Below are 8,305 nucleotides of genomic sequence, written 5' to 3' on the forward strand. Positions count from 1 at the left end.
ACACACACACACACACACACACACACACGCACACACGTCAATTTTGATTGTCATTTAAATTGACAAGGATGTTTAGGGGTTTCAAAACTACTGTTTGGTCTGAGATGCCACAGAGATATTAAACATGAATAAATACATTTGCTAACATGAGTTCAGCTATACACCCCTGACAGAAGCTTATTTTGTATTTTTCAACACTGTTCAATTTCAAATTGACCCCCAAGCAGAAACAATGTGACTAGCATGGATATGAGCCACATTTCTGAAAAGTGAACTCCACAGTAAAATAGAAGATTAAAGCTTCAGTCTCTTCCGCCAACTGGTTTTTCATTATGTTAGAGGAGTTTATTACAAGAATATGAAGGTAAAATAAGATGATTTGAAACTTGCTGATATTATTTTTCTACATACATCATTGTAGACTATGAAAGCATAAAAACTATTTGGGATATCTGGGATGACAGATACTTCAAACATGATTAAAATACCCAAAGGATAAACACACACACACACACATATACACAACTTTACCATTTCATAGTCCGGTGTCTGAGTTCGATTCTTAAGGCTGTGTACAAGTCTGACAAGAGATTTCATTCTACAAAGAAAGAGAGGGGGAAAAAAATCAATGCATGAGGCTATCATCTGCTTGATCAAATGCATACTGACCATATACAGCAATCAATCAAGCCCAATGGTGCACTGAAATGGAGCTATAAACAAAAAGCAGAGCCTGTGGCTCTACCGTCTCAATGACAGCAGTAATGCATACCTTGGGTTTGCTGCTAAACGTTCAACAGTTTCCTGGCCGTCATCCTCTACCAGTTCAGCAAATGCAGCCTCCAGGTCTTCAAGCTGGTGAGTGCGTCTCTCTGCACAATCTAAGAGCTCCTCCTGAAAACCAACACATGGAACTGTAAAGACACCATGGGAAATGTGCCTTCTTGTGTGTCCTGTATTCAACAAAATACACTGAGGTTAAAAAGCCTGAGATCACATTGAATATACATAGGATCTCATTTAAACCTGGGAATTAACAAGGTTTTCGATTTTACAAAATTTAAAACATACATACGAAAGAAATGTCTTTCTACACTATTTTTATGTGACTAATCAAAAGTAAATACTTTACTATTCGAATGTTTGGGGTCATAACGTTTTTTTTTTCCTGCCTCAGGAAGGACACATTTAATTAAATGAAAATGACTGCAAATATATTTATAATGTTATGAAAGATTTTTTATATGTTAAATGTTTCTTGAGCAGCAAATCAGCATATTAGAAGGATTTCTGACGGATCATGTGACACTGAAGAATAGTGTAATGACTGCTGAAAATTCAACTTTGCCATCACTGAATTACTTAATTTTTTTTAATATATAGATATTTTAAATAGAAAACCGTTTCAAATGGAAAACAGTTGTTTTAAATTGTAATAATATCTCATGATATTACTATATTATTAATACATTTTTAATCAAAAATCTTTTTTTTAATTAATTTACTGTAATTTTGATCACAAAAATGCAGCCTTGGTGAGCAAGAGAGGCGTCTTTCAAAAACATTGAAAAAATATTGTCAACCCCAAACTTTTGAATGGTAGTGTATTGTAATGACTGCTGAAAATTCAACTTTGCCATCACTGAATTACTTAATTTTTTTTAATATATAGATATTTTAAATAGAAAACCGTTTCAAATGGAAAACAGTTGTTTTAAATTGTAATAATATCTCATGATATTACTATATTATTAATACATTTTTAATCAAAAATCTTTTTTTTTATTAATTTACTGTAATTTTGATCACAAAAATGCAGCCTTGGTGAGCAAGAGAGGCGTCTTTCAAAAACATTGAAAAAATATTGTCAACCCCAAACTTTTGAATGGTAGTGTACGTTTGTGATTGTGACAACTCTAGGTAATTTAAGTTCATCTCTGAATTGAACTTTTCATTCGCATTGTCAGACTAACACTATAATTTGCAATTAAAATAGTTTTTAAGTAGAAGAATGCAAAACATTTCCACTAGTAGTCGCCGACTTCTGTCTGCATGCATCAGCATTCAAATGAGAAGATGTCAAAGATTAATTTGAGGTCAAGCATGAATGATAAAACAGTTCTGACTGATTCTGATAAAAGCTGTTGCAACAGCTAATACATACACACTCTTTACCACACATCAGTTGGTTTAACCATTAACTTGGAGAGCATAGTTGATGCCATTGTTAAAAAGCTTTAGCTTCTTGTAAGATTAGATTTGGCTTCACCCCCTGAAGGTGTTTAGAAACATCCAAAGTGCCTGTTGCTGTGATGAATGAATATCTCATGATTAGTTATGATACATTTTATTAGGAATCTTTGTTACCTCATCTGAATCCTGCAGTGGCCTGCTAAAGCTGTATAACTCTTGCAGGAGAGCATACTCTTCCTGTAAGACAACAACGGTGGCAAATAGAATGTATATAGATATAAATACATATAAAACAATATTGATTCCATATGAGCTCTGAAAAAACTGATTCTATTTAAGCGGTGGAATCTCTTTCATTAGTCTACAAAGCTTTTTCTATATCAGCACTATGTAGATGTGAGAAAGTACACTATGGAGAAGTATTTGCTATCATTTAAGAAACAAAAAGGGCTATAATGGTGGATCTGCTAGACTCACTCCACCTGCGTGTACATCTCCTTGAAAGGGTTCTTACAGGAGAAAAAATCCAAGTCAATGTCAAGTATGAAAGGGTCAGTTTGCTCTATAACTGCTAAAAGTCGTTCTGTGATGTTGTTTGTTGACCCTTCATCAGCCTTCATGACTGTGTGACTGCCGTTTCCTGATGCAGTGCTGCTGTCAAGCGGTTGAGGAGAGAAAGTGCACGGTCTGGCTTAACGGCACATCACTGTCCTCTACAGTTGATTTAGGTATTTTAGCACCACTTTGTCCATTTGCATGTGTCCTTTTCTGCGAACTGTCAACAGGATCCACACGGATGACATTTAAATGTAATTCTTTTGGGTTTTCCAGCTGATCCAGTGGAACGTAAAGAGCGTCACTCAAAATGTAATCGTCTCTGCTTGTGACCCTACAAAGAGAAAGAGATTTCTTCTGAATGTTTTTACATGATTCTAACAGTACAATGTCTCTTGACAGGGTGGAGGTCTCATCCTTATTAATAGTAAATGAATGTCTGCTGCCATCTCATGGTTACACGCTGATATGCTGCACCTGACCGGATGGTGGTTGTGGATGAATCTTTCCCCACACACATAGAATGCTCCCCTTCTTTGATCTGCTGAGCCCAGTACGGATGCAGCCAGGCTACGTGGGAAACGTGTCCAGCATAGACCATTGGCATAATCCAAATCTCAGTGCTCAGCTCACTGCAAGAGCAAACAATAACATGTCAACCCTTATATTCACTGTTGCAACTAATGGTGTGAATAGCTTTATTTTCAACAGCATGAGCTGTCTTTTTAAAGTTCCTCTGATATTAATAGTCATAGGAGTATTCATGCATGTTACTCTTTTGTACAGGCATTTTTTAACAGTTCTTTGACAACAGCCACGTAGACTTCAACAAGTCATACTTTCTGTACTGTGCTAATTTGTCAATTTTTTTTAATTTAATATTTAAAATTCAATAACTAAATAAATAGTCATTATTCAAAATAAAATACATGTTAACTAAATATACAAAACTCTTTTAAACTTATTTCAGCTAGTTGCTGAATTTCTAATTTCTTAATTAACTTGATGTATTAAAATATCAGAAAACTAAAACAGAAATAAAATGTATAAATATTATATAGACATTTGAAAAAATTATAAAAATTACTAACACAAAACTTAAAAAATTTAAATGAAAATGGAAAAAAAATAAAACTAAATCAAAATATGAATAAAATCTATAAACATATATCAAAGATAGCAGTGTAGTAAAATATAAGCTAACACAATCTCAATAACGCTGCTTTGTAATTTCAAACACGCATTAACATTTCCACCACATTTCAAATAATGTGTTGTGTCTGATAGCATTTTGTTGTGCAATTGACATTTTAAACATTTTTGGAATTAAACGGATGACTTCTGCTGAGGCTAATTGCATGGCTAGCATGTTATGTCTCATGAAAACAATTAAATAATACTTTGACTTTTTTAGACATTTTTGGACAATTTGATTTGATTTGATTGAAAATGATGCACAACAAAAAATGTAAAAAAATTATAATATATTATAAAAAATAATTTAATATTTTATTTTATGACATAATAAACAACACAACACATAATCTTCACTAAAATAATGAAATTGTTTATTTAACTTATCATTTAGATTATCACAGTTTTACAATAATACAATAACATTTTTATAATGTTTTTTCATATTTTTGAGAGTCTGGGCCTGGGACAAGGGTAAAACTATAAAATCTGTACATGAAAGGTATCTGACATGGGAAAAATAAAAACAAATAAATTAATTAATTAGGAACTTAAAAGTTTCCAAGACAGGTCATGGTGACCAAGGGGGGATGGTGTTCAGCAGAAATCCTGGCATCCAGTTTATTGAGTGAGGGGACTGTGACGATTTGTAAATCTAATGAATAATTGATTTGTTAAATCAAATAAAAATTAGTGTGTCAGATTGGTCGAGACGCTACATGTATAATATTATTAACAATAATAATAATATGTTATTATTAATATTTATTATTATAATAATAAAAAAGTAAATTTTACACGAAAAAAATCGTGTCCAAAAAAAAAATCCTATAGGCTAATCGTGTCCAAAGTTGATGAAAAACCCTTATAAACTCACCTGAACAGAGTCTCTTTGTCGTACACCGTATCAGCAGACATGTTCACAGGGATGAGGAGATCAGGATGGGAGTTCAAATAGACCATTTTAATGCCCTTCATTGGAATATGTTTCGAGCCAATGGCACGATATATGTGTTTTACAGCCTAATGCAGGTGGAAATGACATTTTGGTAACTCTTTTTTATTTTACATGTTTAGGGGCTGATTTATCATTCAAAACCACTGACTACGTTGCTTTTATTGGAACTAACGTTACTGTTGATGCAGTTATTTTCTGCATCAATAGGTATCCTATGACCCCTTTAAGTCTGACGGAACATCAGATTTAACGGGGTCATAGGATTCCCATTTTCCACAAGTTGATATGATTCTTTAGGGTCTTAATGAAAAGTCTGTAACATAGTTTGGTTAAAATTTCTCAATGGTAGTATAAAAAAACACCTTTTTTACCCTGTCAAAACAGCTCTTTTGAGATCAAGCCGTTTTTGTAGCATTTCACTTTAAATGTTAATGAGCTCTGCTGACCCTGCCCCTCTCTTCCTAGCTGCTCTCAGAGAGACTGTTTTCTTTAGTCGCATTCATTGTGAAACTTGCTAATTAGCACATTATTAGGTAAGGCGATTCATTACAAAACATTATACTCACTTCTTCTGTAGATGAAGCTGGATCATGAATGATTCGCGCGAACATAGATGCATTTATGCAGATCGGGGGCGCATTCCCTTCAGAAACAAATGCAATCCACTTTGAGTTCAGCGGCTCAGATGTCGGGAGTAAATGATGACTGCTATGTTCATTATTACATCCAACAACAGAGCACCTCAATCGCTTAGGAGTCATTCTTGTCTACATCTGCTCCAGCGGCGAAACAATGGCGGACTGATGACAGCTCACTCAGGGCGGTTGTAGTCTGTGCTGAAATCAGTGTTGCCAATTTCTTTCAATAGAAAGTAGCTAAAGCCAGTTTGAAAAGTAGCTAAATGTTGCCAGATGATGTCATACACTAATTAGCATATTCATAACCTCAGCGCGTCTGTTGCCTTTTACATTGGTTTGTCTCTCGGTGCTCACATACTGTATTTTAATGCCGCCAAATTCTCAATAAAACTGTTTTCATTTATATATATTATTGTTTCTGTTGTCAGACAACAGAATAAATATGAAATAGTGACTGAAATGCGGCCCTTTAAGACTACATAACCAGCTCTCCCTTCCAAGACCTTAATCTGCACAAAAATCCTGCTTTTTATATTTGAGCCATCGTCTGATGAAATGAAACGCACATAAGAAAAGACAAGACAAAGACAATTCATGTGCTGTGATTTAGGCTATATTTGCATGTAAAATTAGAGAAGCAACATAATATCTATTTTAACTGAAGGCACTGCTCCTCTCAGCCGCTCGCTGTACAGAGCAGACGCAGCAAGAGAGGCGTGTGCGCGCTGATCTTGTGCCGTTGCGTCAGTACCAGCGACCACAGAGACTCGCTAAGGTTTGCCTAAGAAGTCGCTAGATTTGTCGCTAGTCACTTTTTTGGGAAAAAGTCGCCGGGGGGTCTGAAAAGTCGATAAATCTAGTGACAAAGTCGCTAAGTTGGCAACACTGGCTGAAATGCTACTGTCAGTCAAACTATCATGGGAGGGGCCTGTATGTGTGATATCACACAGACAGGCATCTGAGATTGACTCGATTTGAGAAAGGGGAAAACATTTAACGAGATAAAAAAAAAACACTGGGTGGATTTTTATCATTATAGGGTGGTTGTGCACACACACTGCCAACACACATTTCAGTTCAAACAACTTGTAAAAGTGCATGTAGCATCCTAGGACCCCTTTAAAAGCCTTACATTAGCAAGGACTGAAATCACATTCTACATTATCTAACTTACCTCATGATGGTCCTCCACAATCCACATGGGCAGTTTAGGATACACGCGTTTCTGAGGGGGCGTCTTCATTGTTTTTTATGAGTGGCTAATAATTCTTATCTTGCCTTAAAACTACAGCAGCATTTGAATGCTTTATTTAGGTTATGATATACCGCTATAAGTGGTGCACTGTGCGTCCTCGTTTTTCAACTGGGTGGAAACAAGCATGACTTGAACAAGTTTTGGATTCATTACATAAGACAGGTAATGTAAAAGTATTTTCACATAAAGTTTTCTTTTTTTATTAATGTGGTCACCGATAAGATTGCAAACATCTGAGAAGAAAGAAATAAAGTATTACGGGTAAGGAATATCGTGGGGTTAATACTCATATTGTAGCCTAGTAAATCCGAAATTTTAGCTAGTGTCAGCTATTATCTTCAGTTCATTCCAAGTGCTACATTAAATCTTTATAAAAGACGGTGTATTTTTTCCCCAATATTGTGATGAGCTGTATTATATTTACATTATAATAGTAGAATACAGAATCCTTCAGAATCTTTCAAAGGTAAATAATAATAATAATAATAATAATAATGATAACAATGAAAAAAGCATAATTATACATTAATCAAAACCAAGAGGTGTAAAGAGAACCTAAAAACCATACCTGAGTAAAAGTACAGATACCTTACATTTAAAATTATTCCATTACAAGTTACAAGTCACCAAATTCAAAACAACTTGAGTATCTGATTTTAAAAGAACTTAAGTATTTTACTTATACTAAATATAGGCTCAAAGATACATGTCAAAGAGACATTCCAGTGAAAAACAAGAATAGTTGATTTGTGAGGAAAGCAATCATGTTTATTTTCTAAAACCAAAATAAAAGTGAACACCTTTAAAAAACAATAAACTTCAAAAAGGTGTCTTCAGCTTAACGGATAAGTAAAATAATGTTAAGTAAAAGGTGTCTTCAGTTAAGTTAAGTGGCTAAGGAACTCGCATTCATGTAAAGTAGCCTTGTTGACAGGTTTGGGTGAGTAAGGGCAAAATGCACAAGATATAGTACCTTTAATGCCCTGTAGCTGGCGATATCACTTCTTTTGTAGCAGAAATAAACTGCTACAGAGGTGCCATATATAGTGTAGCTAATTGCAACACTTATTAAAAATGTAGTGGAGTAAAGAGTACACTTATTAATAAATGCAGTGAAGTAGAGAGTACAAGTTGCTAATATCTTTGATACTCAGTAAAACGGCAGAGTATCCAAAAAGATACTCAAGTACGGTAATTAATTACATTTACTCAAATACTTTACACCTCTGATCCAAGCATAACTGCGCCATAAAAAAGTACAACAGCTTGTCACTGGGGCAGTACCCTGCAAGGCTACTCATGTACCTTTTTGAGGGTGCTGTTGTACCCCTAAAGGTACTTTTCGCTGACATAATTTAGTCCTCACTGTTAAAGTATCCTTGGAGTTGAATCTTAGTCAATGAAAATAATTTTTGAGTTTTCAAATTTGTAGTTAGGTTCAGTGTAGTTTACAAATGAAGGAGATTCAACGCTGCTATTACTATTCATAGGTGTGCTTGTCCAACTAAAAAT

The 8,305-nt window shown here is 34.6% G+C and overlaps 1 pseudogene; it reads right to left on the bottom strand.

Moving 5' to 3' along the window:
- Positions 1-6,781, bottom strand: part of LOC107567400 (UPF0489 protein C5orf22 homolog) — a 19,781-nt pseudogene extending 13,000 nt beyond the window's left edge.
- Positions 6,782-8,305: the final 1,524 nt, after the last annotated feature.

This window comes from Sinocyclocheilus grahami, unplaced genomic scaffold (genome assembly GCF_001515645.1).
Source record: "Sinocyclocheilus grahami isolate Dianchi unplaced genomic scaffold, SAMN03320097.WGS_v1.1 scaffold1156.1, whole genome shotgun sequence".
Taxonomy (NCBI): Eukaryota; Metazoa; Chordata; class Actinopteri; order Cypriniformes; family Cyprinidae; genus Sinocyclocheilus; species Sinocyclocheilus grahami.